Consider the following 20,287-nt stretch of genomic DNA (forward strand, 5'->3'; position numbering starts at 1 on the left):
CCCTGTACACTGTTTTTCATCCCTTTAAAGAGAGATGTTTAAATGTCAGGTGTATAGAACACAGAGTGTCATAACAGGTGATATCACTTCAACACTTTTTAGTGTCACCCATTTTTTTCCAAATATTTATTTATGTTGGTAGCATCCACTTTAAGTCCCAGAAAAACTGAGAGAAATTTGTGATAGTATGTCATGGCTAATGGGATTTATTCATCTCCTCTTAAATACAGTCCATCGACTGGGCACGGTGGCTCACCCCTATAATCCCAGCACTTTGGGAGACCAAGGCGGGCGGATCATGAGGTCAGGAGATCGAGACCATCCTGGCTAACGCGGTGAAACCCCCTCTCTACTAAAAATGCAAAAAATTAGCCAGGCGTGGTGGCGGGTGCCTGTGGTTCCAGTTACTCGGGAGGCTGAGGCAGGAGAATGGCGTGAAACCGGGAGGTGGAGCTTGCAGTGAGTCGAGACTGCACTCTAGCCTGGGTGACAGAGCGAGACTCCGTCTCAAAAAAAATAAATAAATGAAATGCAGTCCATCAATACATTAAGTAAATTTTTATATTTATGGATTGTGTGGTAGTAAAGTGATTAGGATCTAACTTAGTAAGGGTTCCAATTGATGATCCACACTACTTAGCAACTGGTGACCTCGTTTAAGATACATATCCTCTCATAGCTTCAAATTCCTTATCCTATAAAGGGAAATAATGACACGTATTTCATAGAGCCCTTGAAAGTTTTAATTGAAATAGCATAAATTCTGTAAATTTTTGCTAGAAAATAGTCATGTTTATTTTTCTTTCATACATTTGATCTTATAACCTTAATACATAAATTAGCTTTTGGATCATTTAATCAAACAGCATTTTTCAGATAAGAAACTTAGATAACTGAGAACTAGTATGTTTTTCCTAATATATCCAATCCTTTAATCAAATATTCAAAACCAGAGAAGAGGTCTTCCTACACTCATGGCCTCCTAATTGTAAAACAAGATGTAAGTAAAAATAACACAAATTCTTTAAGTTAGTAGAATAAACAAATGATATATTGAAATGAGAAAGAGCTATTATTCTCCTGATTCATTTCAACAACTTGTTAACTTGCTTTGGGAACTACGGTAAATTATATTGTAATGACAAAATGCTTGGGTGTTCTTGACTTGAAAAGATCATAAAGACAATATATTATCAAGAAAATGTGTGTTCATGAAATTGGTAAGACAAAAATATTTGAACCATGGAAAGCCAAGAAAAAGACACTCATCCACTTTGAGCAGTAGCTTGTAACCAAGTTCAGACCCTCTGTAATGTGTAAAGGACCCTAAAAACTTCCTGAAAGAATCTCAAATCTCATCATGATGTCTGATGTCTCATATCTCATCAGTAAAGAAGCTGTGATATGTCTACAGTCCCAGTTCTTGGCAGTGCCTAAGTGTCACAGGAGCAGATATGCATGCGTCTACCTCTGGAAACGCACTTCTCCTGCTCTTTTCCTCCAAATATATATATTTTTAAATACAAGACACCAATATTTCTCTCTTCAATACAATTCAGCTCACAAGCTATAATCTTGACCCACTAGACTATAAACTTTGTGAGGATGAGTGAGGACCTTATTTATTTTATTTATTGCTGTATCATCAAAAATGAGACTAGTCAAATACCAACAAGGCAAATATTCTGTGTGAGAGGTGTTTATGTGCTATAGAGACTATTCTATATTGGAAGACCTGATTTTACAATCTCAGATGAAGGTTATTATTAAGACTTTATTAGTCAAAGAAAAACACCAGACAACCTCGAAGGCACTCTCTTAGTCCATTTTTGTGCATCTGTACCAGAATATTAGATACCAGGTAACTTATGAAACAAACAAACAAAAAATATTTGGTTTATGACTCTGGAGGCTGCAAAGTCCAAGGTTGAGAGGTTACATCTTGTGAGGGCCTTCTTGCTGCATGAGAGCAAGAGATCAAACTGGCAGCCTCCAGTCCTTTTACACTTGGCATAAATCTGTTCCTGAGAGTGTAGCCCTCATATTCTAAATAACTCCCATTAAGACTTGCCTCCTAAGACTGTTACATTTGGGATTAAGTTCCTAATACATGCTTTTTTGGGAGACACATTTTCTAATAAGCCGGAATTTGTACAATGATCTCTGTCCCTTCTCTGATGCAAGATTCCAACCCCCCTAGTGTCTAATTCACCAATTTCATGCTGTTCATCCTGGTGTTCTGGGCTTCTCCATGGTTTAGGTCTGTGCTACTGACCAGCCTCAGCTATCTGTTCCCCTTTAGCTCCAGTTGATGTACTCTCAGCCCCTGGCAAGAGTGTCTGTAATCATAGGCAAGGAACTGGGCACACCAGAAAAACTGAACATTAGACCAAACTTCAATATTCTCACAATTCATGGTCTTTTGTAAATCATTCCTTTCTTGGGATCTCTGGCTTCAATGGCAAATGTAGAGATTATTTCGACAGAAGTTTTTTGTTTGTTTTGTTTTGTTTTCTGGGGCCTATTGGAGGGTGGAGGATGGGGAGAGGGAAAAGATTCAGGAAAATAATTAATGGCTACTAGGCTTAATACCTGGGTGATGAAATAACCTGTACAACAAACCCCCATGACACAAATTTATTTATTTATTTAATAACAAACCCACACACGTACTGCTGAACTTGAAAGTTAAAAAAAAAAGTTGTTTTTAGAACTGGATTTTATTTTTTGTTCTGTCTGGGAGCAAGAAAGAAGGCTTGAAGGTGAGAATCAGACAAAGTTTCACAAACAAACTTTTATATGATCCTTAAAGTAAAAGCAGGATTGAAACTGGCCCAGACCAGCAAACTAAACCAGGTAAAGGGAGAAACATTAGTTCAGACACCAAGGTAGAAAAACACAGGTCACCTACAAACCAGTGCCACTCCTACACATTTTTATCAATTATTGCATTTTATTCATAAGGCAAATTTATCAGTAATAAGGTATTATGAAAGTTAAATTTATTCAATATAAAGAACTTTCCATTATTCGACCTGCCTGTTTTGCAATTAAAAGATCCTTTTAAAAATGGAGCATCAATACTACCGTATGGAATATGTAGTCTTTAAAATATCCTTACATTGCAAAATTAAAAGTTGGAAACAATAGAGTGGTAGCCAGAATGTTTTCTAAGATTTTACTAGTTCAAATTTAAGTCAATTTTACTAGTTCAATTTTTATATAAACTGAATAGCAAAAATTTGTTTGGAGCTCCAGTCTCTTTGGTGAAATATAAGATTAATAAAATGGGGTCCAAAGATCATGAATGTCATGATAGGTGTTACTATTACCACCATTTTTCTTAAAGAAAAATAAAGGTTCTGGGAAGTAAAATTACTTTCCAAAAGTTTCATTTTTAGTTGAAAAATTGGATTTGTAACTTGAAAGCCTGTGTTTCTAATGACTTCAAAATAGGGAGTTGTCAAAAGCATTATCTTCTTACCCAGTGATTTTGGTGACAGCAGTATCACCAAATGTGAGAGTGGTGAGAGCAGAATCAATTTTGTCTCGCATTGGGGCATGGGATATAGAAGGGTATTTAGAATAGAATGAATTCCAAAAACGTTTCTGTGAAGTGAGATAGACTTAGTTGTAGATACATGTATGACATGGGTCAAACAAGAGCTACTCTTTTATATTTTGATGCTCGACTTTTCTTTTTATTAATGTAAAAAAGTAGAAGTCTGAAATCAGTTTCAATGGGAAAAAAAAAAAATCAATCTGGCGGGGACAGGGCCACTCTTTCTCTAAAGGCTGTAAAGGAGAATTCATTACTTGCTACTTTCAGATTCTGGTAGCTACCAGCATTTCTTGACGTGTGGCTACATGGCTTCAATCTCTACCTCAGTAGTTATATTGCCTTTTCTTCTTCTGTGTCAAATCTCCCTCTGTCTCCTTCTTATAAGGCACTCAAAGTTACATATAGGGCTCATCCAAATAATCCAGGAAAATTCTTCCATCTCAATATCTTTAATTTAATCACACCTGCTGGGTTTTTTGTTTGCTTGTTTGTTTTCACAACAGGTAACATTCACAGATTCAAGGATTAAGATATATATATGTCTCTGTGTGTGTGTGTGTATATATATATATATTTTTTTTTTTTTTTTTGAAGCAAAGTCTTGCTCTCTCGTCAGGCTAGAGTGCAGGGGCGCAGTCTCGATTCATTGGAACCTCCACCTCCCAGGTTCAAGAGATTCTTCTGCCTCAGCCTTCTGAGTAGCTGGGATTACAGGTGGCTGCCACCACACCTGGCTAATTTTCTTTTTTTTTCGTATTTTTAGTAGAGACGGGGTTTCGCCATGTTGCTCAGGCTGGTTTTGAACTCCTGAGCTCAGGCAATCCGCCCGCCTTGGCCTCCCAAAGTGCTGGGATTACAGGTGCAAGCCACCACACCCAGCCAAGACCTAGATGTTTTCGGGGCATTTTTTGTCCTACCACAATCTACCCTCTGATCCCCAAAGATTTACATCTATCCTCCATGCAAAATGTATTCCTGAAATGACTCAACCCTAAAATGACTCAACCATTTACAACATCAACTCCAAGTCCAAAGTCTCATTTAAATATCATCAGCTCAAAAGTCTCAGATTTCATCATTTAAATCAGATATGGGGAGCCTCTAAGTATGAGCCATCCCGGGGCAGAATTCCTTGACATTTTTAAAGTAAAACATTTGGCTCCGTGCCTTGCACATAATAGGTTCCCACAAAATGTTAGCCACCATCAGAATTATCCCCTTCATCCTTTTCCCTCATTACATGGTTTATTTTCTTTAGCTTGCCATGATTCTGCTGTAGCTGTGTCTTTAAACATGGACCATTCAGACCCTCCTGGGAATAACAAAAAGTTAATCATAAATGAAAAATAAAATGATTGACTCTTTAGAAAAAAGAATAATCAGAATGGGGACAATAAGGGGAGAATATCACTAAATAGGCTCCATATTCTCATAGCAGAGAAAAGACAAAGTGTAAGATGTGATGATGATGATGATGGTCATGGTGGTACTAGGAGGAGCAGTAGCAGTGACGCTTACTGAGAATTTATCTTGTAATGGCAGCTTTTCTAAGTGTTTTACATGTGTTACCTCATTTAATCTTTACCACACTCTTGTGAGCTGGACATTTTATGGTCCTCATGTTCAGAAGAGAAAACTGGGATAGAGAGTTTATGCAATTAGTAATGGCAAAGACGTGTTCTCCATGATGGCTAATTGAAGCAAAGTGTATCATGCACATGTCTCAGAATCCTGAAATTCATGAAATGCAATTTCAGAGAACTTCTGTTCTTTAGAAAATAACCTACAGAATAAAATATAGAGGAGAAAATAAAAATAGCTAAAGCAGTATGCTCTACAACAAAGTCAACCAGGTCAAAAAATGTTAATAAGTAGCATGCAAACTTTTAGTTACAGACATATTGCAGTTAATATATCAAATCTACCTCTTACCTGATGTATTAATTTGGTAAAATAAAGTAAGAAGTGTGAAAAATGAAAGTATATAAGAACTAGATGAAAAGCTGAGTGAATTCCATTTCAAACTTTCTTTGTAGGGAAAGGCTTTCTAACTACGAATCTAATTATGAATCTAACTAAGCCTCGTTTACTTTCTTCTGGAAAAAAAAAAAAAAAAAAAAAAACCTTCACTTTTTATTTGGGAGATTACATGTGACTTAGGCTAAACTCTCAATCAAAATACCTTGCCTTCTCTGGCCAAAACATGGATTTGCGACAGAAGCTACTTCAGTCTGCCTTTCTCCCCCTAGCATTTAAATCAATTTTAACATTTGTGTTTTATATTATTAAAGTATTAAATAAGAAGGGAGTCAGATAGATATAAATTATTCGAACTCTTTTCTCCCCGAAAAGGCAGAAATTTAAAGAATTATCCTCACATTGAGAGACTATATCTGAACTCACGGGGACAAAAGTAAATTGTAAAGACATTTGCATTTTGTAATTAACATGGTTTGGAACTTTATTCAAATTTGGAATTTGAATAAAGTGGTGAATTATGAAACAGTAACTGACAGAAACAGGAGTGGGCATGTACCAGAACATGGACAAATGATGAGTTCTGCATTGAGGATTTACATACTGAGGACTGGCCATTTGTACTGGCTTAACTATGTAAAATTGTTCAGCATTAGCAGGAAAGAGCAGCTGAGGCACGACAGTGGAGATGCCAGGACAGATCTGGGCAGTGGATCTTATTCTTTCTGTACTCTTGGCGTACTCTATAAATAATGAAAAGTTGCATATGAGTTAAACAAAAATTAAAGTATCTCAAAATTGACAGCAGGAAGCTTTAAAATTTTACACACTTTACTTGTTTAATTTTTAGGATTGTGTTATGGTTTCAGTGAAATAATTGACTATCCTGATCAAGTTCTATTGACAATTATGAAGCAAAGATTTTGTTTTAAGGCTTTGCTTCTGGCCAGGCATGGTGGCTCATGCCTGTAATCCCAGTACTTTGGGAGGCCGAGGTGGGTGGATCACAAGGTCAGGAGATCGAGAACATCCTGGTTAACACAGTGAAACCCTGTCTCTACTAAAAATACAAAAATAAGCCGGGCGTGGTGGCGAGTGCCTGTAGTCCCAGCTACTCGGGACGCTGAAGCAGGAGAATGGAATGAAACTGGGAGGCAGAGTTTGCAGTGAGCCGAGATCATGCCACTGCACTCCATCCAGCTTGGGTGACAAAGTGAGATTCTGTCTCAAAAAAAAAAAAAAAAAACTTTGCTTCCAAACTTCATAACATTTGTTTCAAAACTTTAAATAAACAGTACATTTTCATTATTGTGAATTATGCAATTGTATGCATAATTCATCACATGTCTCACTAAAAACAACATCTAACTTGCAAACAAATCTAGAAAAAGAAAAATTATACTGGCCATCTATGAGAAAAACAAAGGACTAAAGATGGAATGAAATAAAACGATTAGAATTAATGAAAAAACTGTAAGGCATGAAAAATTGAAAGGTTGTAATATCAGTGGATAAATATTGCAGTATTATTTCATAGGTCCAACAGGTGTTTGTGAGCACAAATGTTGAAAGGCAATCATATCTGTGTATATGTAAAGTCATATGAAGATAAACGTTGTTTATGAGGTCCAGAGAATGCCCATCTGAATAATAAAGCCTCTCAAACGTATGGCAATAGCTGGGATATGTAGGAAGTCTGTGAACTAAGTTTTGATACTAACTGAAAGGTTGGGAAGTGACAGTGGTGAGACATACTATTCGAGTTCTGTGTTGTATCCATGTCCCTTTCAGCATCCCCAGATTGTCACCGAGCAAATAAAGTTGCAACTCCACTTGCTAGGATTAGAATAAAATGTGAAGACAATGTAAATCAAGCAACAGCTATCAGAAGTAGCTATTCTCTCTGCGGTGCTTCTAAATAACACCAGACTGGTCATTAAAGCCTGGTACAAAAGTGATCCTATTTACTCTTGTGGCATCTTTCAATGCTGTGTAAACGGAAGACCAATAAATCTTTTCTTATGAAGACAGTTAAGGTTTCAGAAGGATAAACATGCCATTCAAAAGAAATATTAATTTTATTAATAATAAGTGGATCCTCAAATAGTAATAAACAAAAAATGGGTTTTATATTGATGTGCCCAGTGGGGATTATGCCTCTATCTGATAAAATGTAGGTGCCCTTTTGCTCCTATGAAACACACGTTGTGGTATTTTATTTTAAAATAGGAATTTTTTTCACTCTCATGGCACAGCCTGTTACCAGGGAAAGTAAGTTTAAAACACAGAAGAATTCAGGAGAGTTACCCTGTGAATTTTATTAGTTGAATAACCTCTTATGAAAGAAATGAACCCTATTCATGGACGTTGCCAGGGGATGATTGGTTGGATGAATTGAGAGACATTTTGAAGGACCTAGAGGCTGACAAGTAACACTTTATCACTCTAAAGTGAGTGGCTTAATTTCTCTATGGATTGAACTTCAGAATTGATGACTTTAGAATATAGTATTGCATCAGAAGAGAAATCCACAGTCTGTCAAGTAAAGGAAATTGGTATCTCTATGTTTCTCATTTCAAGAAGAGGCCTATTATTTTACCCCAGCATATAAAATTCCAATCAAAGTTCCATATACTCAGAATAATTCTGGGATTCTGGCTCCAGTTCTATGCCGTTAATAGGATGCACAACGTATTGTTTGAGAGGAAGCAAGGTAGACACATAATTACCAAATATTTTTCTTCTTTCTTTAACACCTAGGAATTTATATGGGTACAGCTTTATTCAATTAAATCATTACCACCATTAAAGAATAAAATAAGTTAATGCTACACAGGATGCTGAAGGTAATTAAAAATGAGGGATTCTGTCTCTTCTGATAGAAAGTTTTAGGTATGAAGTGACAGCAGCTCGGGGGACAAGAAGTCTAGAAACAGCAAGAGAAAATATTCACCAAATCATAATGTTTCCATAATGAGACCTAATCTTTCAAATAAAATTTTACTACTTATTAAGTTCCCCGAACATGTATTAGTTTTTGTGTTGTGCAGTTCTGATTCAAACGAATGGGTTGAAACAGTCATATTTGCAAATAAAATATGAGATGTTTACCAACACAAAATAACTAAACAGTTCAATGGCCTTTGCTCAAGTTGACTAGGTAAGAGAGCCTGAGGCCAAAGATATAATGATGTCATATTACAGGTATTTGTATCCACGGGAAGCATAAGGGAAGGATAATGTTAAGTGACACAGAGAAATAAAAAGCAAATACAAGAAGGAGAATTAGTTCTCACTAAGCACAGCTGATGGCAGGACATTCTCAGAAACTTAAAACTGCCATGTCTCGGGGAAATGTATTAAGGTAAGAAGAGAAGATAATCTCCTGCTAGCTCTATTCCAGTTTCCATTCCCCATTGGTAAAAGCATGTCCACAGGTCATAATAGTTTCTGTGGCAAAGATGTGTTACTTGGCACCTCACATAAGCATTTGGGGTGTGCCAGAAGCTCTGTGTATCCAGACTGGCTAATGCGCTGGTATAGCTGTTTCTACTTATCTGTCACTTTGCACATGTGAGATCATTATTCTGAAGTGGTGGCAACAATTGCTGCAAAAATATGGATTGGACCAACTCTAGGGCCATTATGGAGCAAATCAGCATGCAAGTCTAAAGGCAAGAAAATAGGTAAATTGGAACATATCTTGGATAGTATATAACTTTGTTTAATAAGGGCCATCTCTTGAATCATTCTTATACAGTTAGTCCATGTAGAAAAAGGAAGCTTCCCTCATAGAAAAGTAAGTATCCAGTTCTTCACGGGTACCACTAGGTAATATGTCCTAGAAAAAGTTAAATAAAAAGGCCAAGCAAAATACAGTAACAATTTTCATGTCGCATCTATTGCTCCCCCATCTATGTAAGATTTCCCTCATAGTTGGCCATCACTTAGCTGAGCTGGGTTGCTTACTTGGAAAAATAGCCCTTACTGAAACCACAGTGGTTTTGACACTTAGCTGCAATGTCCTCATGTTCTTGTGGATGTTATTGTTGAAACTGACTATTTTCACATAACGCTGGATGTTGAAGCACCAAGAGAAAACCTGATGAATCCTCTGGGTTAAACATATCCCCACCACTACCCTAAAAAATATCAGGGTGGATTATCAGTAGAGTAACTCTTTCCATTGCTTGCTAGTCCCCCAATATGAGAGGCTGAAAGTGACAATATGGTAAACCCAGATTTTAGTACAGTGGATACTTGACTACAAGCCCTGCCAAGACCCTAGTTTCACCTATCCCCAGGAAGCAGTTAACAATTACCTGAAAGATCTTAAGATTTGTGAAATGAAAACTCCAAATTTCAAAGTGCATAGAATAACTGGTAGTTATGATGGGAGATGTTCATCCTACTTTAACTCCTTAGTTGCTGGATCAGTGTATTTTATTGAGGACACTGTACATGAAATAATTGATTCAGTGCATAAGTGGCATGCTGGGAGACAGTGCCCAATCTCACAAGGTTTTGTCAATTTGATGCCTCAATTAAGCCTTCAGCACTCCATTCCAACATCAGTCCTGTTCAGTCAAGTTGACTGATTTTTGATGATTGAGTACATGGTATGTACAGTGGGATTCCTGTGTGTGAACTCATTGTTACAGCTCCTTTTCTATAAAAGTCTGAAGCAATATTGTGTGGGACACCATGTCAATACATTAGGCATTCTGTAAGTCTTCAGTTAGTGGTACTTGTGACAGTACACAAACATGAAGAGCCAATTCAAGTATTGATTCCAATATGGTGAGTTTCTGTCTCTGCCAAAGTGGAAAGTTGTTGAATGTGATTGAATGGTCAGCATTTGGATGGCCTGTATATCTGAAGAATAAAGCCATATTAAGGTTTTAGCATTGGTTTCTGTTGTTGGCAGGTTGGATATTCAGCACTGGTGGTAGCTAGCATATCTTTAGTGGATAGTCCCTGTTTGGGGACTTAAAAATGCATTTAATTTCTTTCCTAATGGTTATTCTGCCCTTAGGTACATGGTACAAGTACTAGAATAATCTAATAAAGAGTTAGATTGACAATCACAAGATGAGTCATCCTATACATCCAGTTTTTGAGAGACTTGTTTGTAGTAGATACTATCTGTTGGCCATTAGTATGAGATGAAAAATGTCTGCAATGTTTGTTCTAGATTGTATATGTGCATCTGGGCACGTATTCCCCTGGTAACCTTGTTCTGAATCTCATACTCTTGTTCCTTCTAGGCCTCTGACCAAACAATGCAGCCATTCTCCACTGCCTGAGGTTTGGGGTATATCCATACCTTAGCTATCCTCCCCCACCAAATAATGTTTTTTTTTTTTTTTCCATCACTGTGTCTTGGGCCACCCATGAGATGAATTTTAATCAGCAGAATATCTTTGCCAGCTAGTACCAACATAATGTACCGATACCTGTAAGTCAGGTTTTTACCCTTTCCTCCTTCATGAAAGAACTGCATGTTAACTACAGGCAGAGGTTGAGGGAAACATGTCAGGTCAGCTGAGGTAGGTGACATGGGAATCTGGGTTTCTTCATCATGTAAATTATGCCTTCCTTTTGTACCTACTCAAAGCAATTTTGAATGATTAGTTAATATGATAAAATAAATTGTAACTATGCCCACCTGATCCTATGACTTGGTCAATTTGATAGCACCCTGAGTATACAGTCTTTTGCTATTTAAGGATCAAGTATTTTGTCTTTATTACATCTAAACAGGGGAGTACCTAAAGTCAATGTAAATTATTGTGTTCATTTAGTTGCTGAAAATAATTTTGATGAAGATTATTTTTGATATAAGGTTTTATTGGTATGCTATGGAACTTTCTGTATTCCAGATACAGAAACAGATAAGCATAAGGCAAATAACAGAGGAGGTCAGAAGGAAGACCAAGCATCTCTATGTCTACAACTCTGCTATGCTGGAAACTCACTAATAAATATTGCAATATTTACCATTTTGATGTGAGCAATGGAAGAGAAAAGAGGAGTTATATTTGATTATATTCAGTGCTATAATCTTATTATAAGAGAATATGTTCACAGCCATAATTTCCTTTTAGTGCTAAAGAAAAATCAATAATAAACCCAGCATCTTTCATGCTAAAATGGATTAGTTTATATTATTGAAGATAATGTCTTCTGTATTCAAGTTTGTAAATACAGTGCAACAAAAAAGGCTGAATTGTCTGATGAAATAGTTGTAACTGAGACAAGTCACAAATAGAATTAACATACACTTCTGCAGTAAATATTTACTTATTTGGAAATTGAGGCTTGTTTTGGTAAAAGAGCAAACAAGGTTTATAGTATACTTTTAGAGGCAGAAAAATCATAAATAACATATGTATAATATTCTTGTACTTACAAAATGCTTTTATATACACTATTCTAATTGAATTGCTTGAGAGTATTACAGTGAGTTAACTAAATGGTAACAATGTCTTGCCACATGGAAATACTGTTGGATCTAGCTTAATAAAAAAGAAATAATACTGTAATCATTTTTTATGGGTACAGCTTGTATAAAATACATTTCTTAAGCGGTTTCTCTCTCAATAAAATGAATCAATGTCCTACAAATATTTGGTTCATAATTTTAATTTGCATAAAATTCATTATTTAATACATGCTATAAAAATACCAAATTAGCATTTGATTTCACTAAAATCAAAAACTTCACTAAAATCAAAATCACAGAGTTTTTGATTTTAGTGTGTATGAGATAATATCAAGAAATATAAACTTAATGCTTTAATTATTCATGTTGGGTTTTTTGTGGCTTCTTTTTCAAGTATTTAATGTATATTATGAAGCAGATATATGTGGAAAGACTTATTCCATAATTTATAAAAGTGAAGAGGCAAACCAGATTTCTTTAAAGAGCAGAGAACTAACAGTGAGAGACGAATGAGCCATAGAAGCAACCATCTACATGGAGCTCATTTACCGAACACAAAATCATAGGTATATTCTCATTCGTAAACTCATTGTGTGAAAAGTCAAGGTCTCCCAGACCATTTCTGCCTCCTGAAAGGTACTGACTATCTGAGAGTTTTTTCAGGCGGTAGAATTTTCAGCGCTAAGAACACGACAGTCTTAGCAAACCAGGATAATTGGTCACAATAAGTACTAGACACTTTCACTAGGGGATAACAAATGGGGACAGTTTACGGGGCTTGTGGGAACATCCTCATACTCTCAAATTCCCTTTGGGGTCCTTACAAGATGATCACCTCCCAAAAAATTCCAAAATGCTTGCCTTGTTGGGGAGGAAAAAAAAAAAAAACCATAGAAAACATAGAGAAAAAAAAAAAAATTCTCACTTAGATCATCTTCACTGAATTACCAGCAAATAAATCTGAAGTTTTAATTTCCATTCTCGCCTATTGGTTATCTACTGTTTTATTCTTTCTCTAGATTTTTTTTTTAATGTTGAAGAATGTTAAAAGTAAATTAAATACATCATAACCTCCACCACTATAAGCTTCATGATGTGTCCTAAACAATAAACTTTCCATACATGGCTAAATGTGATGTTCCCATACTTAACAACAGTAATTCTACAGTATTACCCAACGGGCATCCCATACCCAAATTTACCCAGTTTGAAATTGAAAATTGGATGTGAGAACCTGGGTGCCCATAGCATGCTAAACTCAATATTTCAAACACAAACACATTCTATCCACCTCCTTTCTACCAGCATGAGATCTGTTCCTCTGATCATTAACGCCACGCTGAGGAAAGAGATTTTACTTGTTTGTGTTTGCTTTTATATAACCACCATATATATTTGGCTACTAGCAAGAATATATTTTGCAATTTTTAAAACATTCAGAATTTCTTATTAATATTAGCCCTATTGTTTTCTCTTAGAAATATTTTTAATTGGCCGGGCGTGGTGGCTCACACCCATAATCCCAGCACTTTGGGAGGCTGAGGTAGGCGGATGACCTGAGGTCCAGAGTTTGAGACCACCCTGACCAACATGAATAAACCCCATCTCCACTAAAAATACAAAATTAACTGGCGTGATGGGGCAAGCCTGTAATCCCAGCTACTCAAGAGGCTGAGGCAGGAGGCTTACTTAAACCTAGGAGGCAGAGGCTGCAGTGAGCCGACGTCGTGCCATTGCACTCCAGCCTGGGCAGCAAGAGCGAAACTCCGTCTCAAAAAAAAAGAATGCAAAAGAGATATTTTTAATCTTGGACTGTGTAATTTGGTCTCCTTTTCTCTTAAGTTTTATACATTTTATGATTTAATTTTTTGTGTTAATTCAAGGCAAAGTTTTCAACGTCGTCTTTCTATTTACTAATTCTGCTTTACGGACTATCTGATCTATTTTTCTATGGCTCTATGTATGATTTCAATGTGCCTAACTTGTTATTTTTCTCACTTCTGTGTTCCCTTTCATATATATATGTATGATATGTATATCATATACATAAATGATATATATATATCATATATAAGTAACTAATACCTTATTAATTGCATTTTTAATTTATTTGTCCTCTATTCATGTTATTGCAATGGATGTTGATATTATACTTATGTGTCTGAGGAAATAAAATCTATTTATATCTTATTACTGATTTGCATTTTTGCTGAGAGTATACATATATCCTCATTTTGGTAAATGTTGACTATCAATCTGAGTGATACTTTTGGTCATTTACTTTGAACCTGAAATTTTCATTCTCAGGTTCATGGTCAAAAGGATTGACAAACAGAATCTTTTGCTGCTTACCCATTCATATTTTGGATTTACAATTGCCTTTCTGAGGCACCTACTGATATTGGGGCTAATTTAGTGCCAGGTTGGCCCGTGTTTTTTTTTTTTTTTTTTTTCCTGGTTGTGCTTATTTCCTTCAGCCAACCATGGCAAGGAATTGTACGCAAACCTTAGGTAGCTGGCCTAAGCTTTTCTCAGCCCCTGTGAATGGGCAGGGTGCCCAGGCTTCTGGTTTCACAAGATGAGCCAGACTTTGATCTTCAATAGCGCCTAAGGTACATTTGGGCCCTGTTATCCAAGAACTCTAACTCCAGACTCTCTCCTCACACATTCAGTCCTAGATCCCAGCAGGCACACAGTTTCAGCCCCTGCCTGCCACAGTGTGTTTCCATTCATATTCTAGCCCATGGACATCTTTTTCCTGCTTGTGGTTATATTACTTCATTTTATTTCATTGATATTTACTCTTAGCACTTCCATTTTTGAAGGGAAGAGAATACGTAAATTCACAAACTGTATTCTTATTGTGGCCAGAAGTCCCCCCGTTTCTTTTCAAGATTCCATCACAATTCCTTGTCTGCTTCAGCAAAATATATTCAACATGCTCTGCTGTTCCCTCACCGCTCATCCACTTCCCAACAGCTTGCACTCTGTTCAGTTTCTAACATTTTTAGAAACTATCTCAAAAAAGTCACAGATGATCTCGGCTTCCCACATAATAGTATGAACTTTTCCACCTTTAATCTCTGCAATGGTGGATATTTGTCAATGTCCTCTTGCTTTGAATTGCTTTTCCTAGTGTTATTTTCATATTTCATAAAAGTTATGATGCAGGCATAAGCGTATGAATGCCAAATCAAAACGAACAGATATAGGCTTTCTACTGTACTAATATAACGCTTTTTCTTACATAGAAGAGTCAAGTTTAATACCTTAGATTAAAACTTTTAAGTTAATCAATGGATTTCTACTAACTGTGCAGAACAAAATTAGTAACATATTCCATAGAGTCGGGCAGAGTTTTGACATCATTGACCTTACTTCCCTGTATGCATGGGAGTATAGATGACAAATGGAAAAGCAAATGCTTTTAAAATAAGCCATTCTCATTTGCAAGGTTATTTTAGACTTATTTGTATGGAAGAACATTGAGTACCCAATACTTTTATTTTATTTTGTTTCATGTGAAGCATAGTTAGTGTAAATGAAATCAGTGACTACATTTCTCAAGTCTCATTCCAGAGACAATATTAAAGTCTTAGTGGCATAACATAATCATACACTGTTTTTCCTTGAAATGTTATTAAAGTGCTTGTAGATTCTTATGCAGTTGTTAGAAATAATAGAAAGAGATTTATATACAATTCATCAGCTTCTCTAAGTATTAACATTTTTCAAAAGTATAGACTAACGTAACAACTAGGATACTGGCATTAATACAATCAACTGATCTTATTCAAATATCCTATATTACTTCTACTCAGAAATATGTGTATGTGTTTAGTTCGATATTATTTTATCACTTGAGTAGGTTCTTATATCCACCACCATAGTCCAGATACTCAAAAGTTCCATCAATCCAATTAGAAAATGATAGAAAAAGATGAAAAGCATAACAAAGATGAAAAGTAAACAGATAACAAATGAGTACATTAAAATATTTTCAGCATTGTTAGCTATAAAGGAAATGCAAGTTAAAATCACAATGAGAAGATGTCACTACACACTCATCAGAATGTCTAAAATTAAAAATAGTGACAATACCAAGTGTTTGGAAAGGATGTCAAGAAATTGGATCTCTCATGCGCTGTTAGTAGAAATATAAAATGGTAGAGCCACTTTGGAAATAAATTAGAAAATTTCTTTTTTTTTGAGACAGAGTCTTGCTCTGTCACCCAGGCTGGAGTGCGGTGGAACAATTTTGGCTCACTACAACATCCGCCTCCCAGGTTCAAATGCTTTTCTCGCCTCAGTCTCCCAAGTAACTGGGACTACAGGTGTGCACCGTCATGCCCTGCTAATTTTTTGTATTTTTTTTTTTTTTTAGTAGAAACAGGCTTTCACCAGGTTGGACAGGGTAGTCTAGAAATCCTGACTTGAAGTGATCTGCCCTCCTTGACCTCCCAAAGTGCTGGGATTACAAGCATGAGCTACCGTGCCTGGCCAGAGATTTCTCATAAAATTAAATATGTCTTTATAATATGACCCAGTAATTTCACTTTCTACTTTTTATAGCAATGAAATAAAAACTTGTGTTCACACAAAAGCCTATGAACAAATGTTTATACTATCTTTATTCATAATAGTCCCCCAATAAAAACAACCCAGATATCGTTCAACAGTTGAATGTTTAAACAAACTGTAATGACATAGAATACTACTTACCAACAAGAAGAATGAACTATTGACATATGTTACAACTTCGCTGGATCACAAGGGAAATACTCTGAGTGAAGAAGCTTCTCTCTTGAGATTGCGTATTCTATGATTATATTTATGTTGAAATGACAACATTTTAGGAATGATTGATTAACACATTAGTGATGGCCAGGTTTGAAACAGAGATGGGAGGGAGACAGGTATATTTACGAAAGAACAAAACAAGGGATTTTAGTGATGATACACCATTTTATATTATTGTGACACTCTTTCGGTAAGAAATTTAACAGTCTTTTGTAGATGTCATTTCACTGATCTTTATTCTTAAGAATAAAAATACAATTTTCTGGAAGATAGTGATAAACATATATATATGTATATATATACACACACACATTTATACACACAACACAATATTTATAGTGTTATGTCATTGCAAATATATATATACGTGTGTGAATATATATGTATGTGTATCTGTGTATGCATCTATCTATCCATCATCATCATCTATCTTTATCCATCAGTCAAGAGGGAAAGAGAGACATTCCTTGCTTTAGTAGCAAACTTGAGTAAATAAATAAATGGGGAAAATAATAAACAGCAGACTACAAACTCTAGCTTTATTCAACCAATTTCAACATAACAATTTGGTTGTTAGAAAAGATCTTATTTCAGAACACTCAGATATTTATCACAAAAATATGATGTGTCAAGCTTCCAAAAGTCTTGCCACATTTATTCTAGTGATTTAATAAGTTTTCACAGGAGACAATCTTCAACATTTTCCAAGGATAACAATTCTCAGAAAGGCCACGAGATCTATTTAAGAAGACAAATGTTAATTATCTGCCACAAACTTTCATTCTGCTCTACACTCACCTAATATTTACTGAGCGACTACACCATTTAGGCCTGTGCGGAGATTCAGAATGAAATTTCCATTGACTGTACACCTGAGGTTTGGTGATAGCAAAATTTAATACACGTTAAATAGATATATTCTTTCTTAGAGCAAAGGAAGGAGTAATTAATTCTGACTTGTGAAATTGTGGTATTTAAACTGGATGTACAGAAAAGAGAATTATAATAATAATAAAAGATGAAATAGGAGGTAAGACAAATCTCTCCAAAGCTATACTCTCATTCCCTTTCATTCACATCCTTTATCTAGATGATCAAGTAGTACTTTGCATCTCCTTGGAACAAAGATGTCCCTGACATATCTGAAATGAGGCACATATAAAGATGCAGATATAGCGAGAGGTCAGTCCAGAGAAAATAATTAGGACAAGATCCCAGATCATTGCAAAATAAGCTACAGATAGAATATTATTTCTTTTTATATTAGCCAGCGCAGAAAATATAGGTTTATTGGACATTTCAAAAAATTTGTGGAAATTATTATCGCAACTTATCAGATCTAGAAGATGAATAAGATAATGTCAAAAATGTGAGATACTTGCTGTCTTTGTGTCATAGTTATTCTTTGCATAGTCATGTGTTTCAGGACTCATTACAAGACATGGTCATTAATTGTTCACCAGTAAGTTTGCTACGTTCAACTTTGAGGATAGGTAGCGCATTTTGCTTATATCTTATATAAACTGTACTTACTACAGTTCCTGAAGAAATGAATTTACTGTAATTAGAAACACATCAGCTCAAATACAAGTGGTTTTATATATGTAATGGTTTGTTCTTGGGTAATTTCAAATACTACAGGTTCTTCTGGAGACTGGTATGCAAATATTAAGGACCTTTGAGATATACGTCTACTTCCCTGCTAAAAATTTCATATGTACCTATTTTATCTAGAAAATAGCAAAAGATAAACCAAAAAAGTATAAACACATGGTTACTCATCAGGTTTATAATTGAAAAAAGTGAACATATTAAAATATTTAACAGTGGGAAATGGTTAAATGATAGTATATACATAAAATGCTATAAAGCTATAAATATCATAATACTAAAAATTACATAATCATATGGGTCATTTCTGGTATTCTGAGTAAAAATTATGGTCTAAAAATATCAGAAACTATAGTTCTAATATTTAAAAATAATGCACATGCAAAATGATAAAAGCTGTTATTTTCTCTGACTGCTAGAATTGAAGTTTTCATTTTTTCCTTTGTGTATCCTGACTCTTTCAAAATATCAGTGACAAATAAGTTTAAATAAATGCAAAATAGCCTCAGAGAAACATTACAATTTGTTAACATAATAGATTGTATTTCTCAGCCTGCCTTTTACTAGGGGTGCTCATATGACTAATTTCTCAGCATAGGGACATTAGTGGAAGCATAGTGAACAAATTTCATGGTTGAGTCCTATATATATATATATTGGATTTTTAGTAGAGATGGGGTTTCACCACGTTAGCCAGGATGGTCTCAATCTCCTGACCTCGTGATCCACCCGCCTCTGCCTCCCAGAGTGCTGAAATTACAGGCGTGAGCCACTGTGCCGAGTCCATGGCTTACTTTCAACAACAACCACCACAACAACAAAATATGGAAGGAATTTGTCCTTGAAAATGTGCCAATCTGGAATCCTCAATTGAAACTCTTGTATGGATTGAAATACACTTTGTGCAATCCATTGTATTTGGAGCTCTCTTTTTGCAATAACATAGACTCTTATATACGTATTGTAAGAATTGATACCAAAATTAAGCTGTTACTGTAATGAATTTAAAATATGCGACATACACTGAGGGATAGTAGGGTATAGAAGGCGCATTTGTTGCAGCTAAGTAGCAGGTGACTCCTGTTATGCTATAGCAAAATATACGGTAAATGTACATCATTGAGTGAACGAATATTTTTCAGATATTTGTTGCTTTACTGGTTTGAGAAAGCCAGCTTCTTTTAGATTCCTAATGCCAGAAAATAAATCTGTTACTCACAAACACTTTGAAGGTCCTTTGTGATTGTCAACAACAACAATAAAAAGGAAAGTTATTCTAAATAATCAGACATGGATTGCCTTCTCACCCAAGCCTATTTCATTGATCTAGGTTGTTCTAAGGTAAGCGCAATTAAAATTAGGAAAAGATGGATAGTTTGAAAATGGAAGGTAGGGTATAAAATTGGGTTTTTAAAATGTGCTTGCAAACACATAAAATTGTTTAGAAACAAACAGAATAAAAATCCACTACGTTTTTTGAGGAGAATTATTGATAACTATTCTACAAGCCTGACTTTACAGAGTGTATTTTTTGTTTTTATGTTCTTACTTTCATGTTCTTTTTTTTCTTTCATATTCTCTTACTCTTTTCTTCTTTTCTTCTTATTTTTGTTTTGACTTTGTTTCTTAAGTAGAGAATTTTGTAATTACATACAACAAAATTTTAGGTGTATAATCAGATTAAATTTGAGGAATATATACAGCCATGTAAACACAATAGCATGCCATGGTATATAACATTTGCCTCATCCCAAAATGCTTTGTTTTTATCTTTACCACACTTTGGACCCTGGCAACCACTGATGTTCATTCCATCACTATAATTTGATCTTTCATAAAATTTTATACAAATAGCATCAAACAGTATGTAGTCTGAATTTTTTTTAACTTGA

Source organism: Trachypithecus francoisi, unplaced genomic scaffold (assembly GCF_009764315.1).
Source record: "Trachypithecus francoisi isolate TF-2019V2 unplaced genomic scaffold, Tfra_2.0 Lachesis_group17, whole genome shotgun sequence".
In the NCBI taxonomy this organism is placed as follows: Eukaryota; Metazoa; Chordata; class Mammalia; order Primates; family Cercopithecidae; genus Trachypithecus; species Trachypithecus francoisi.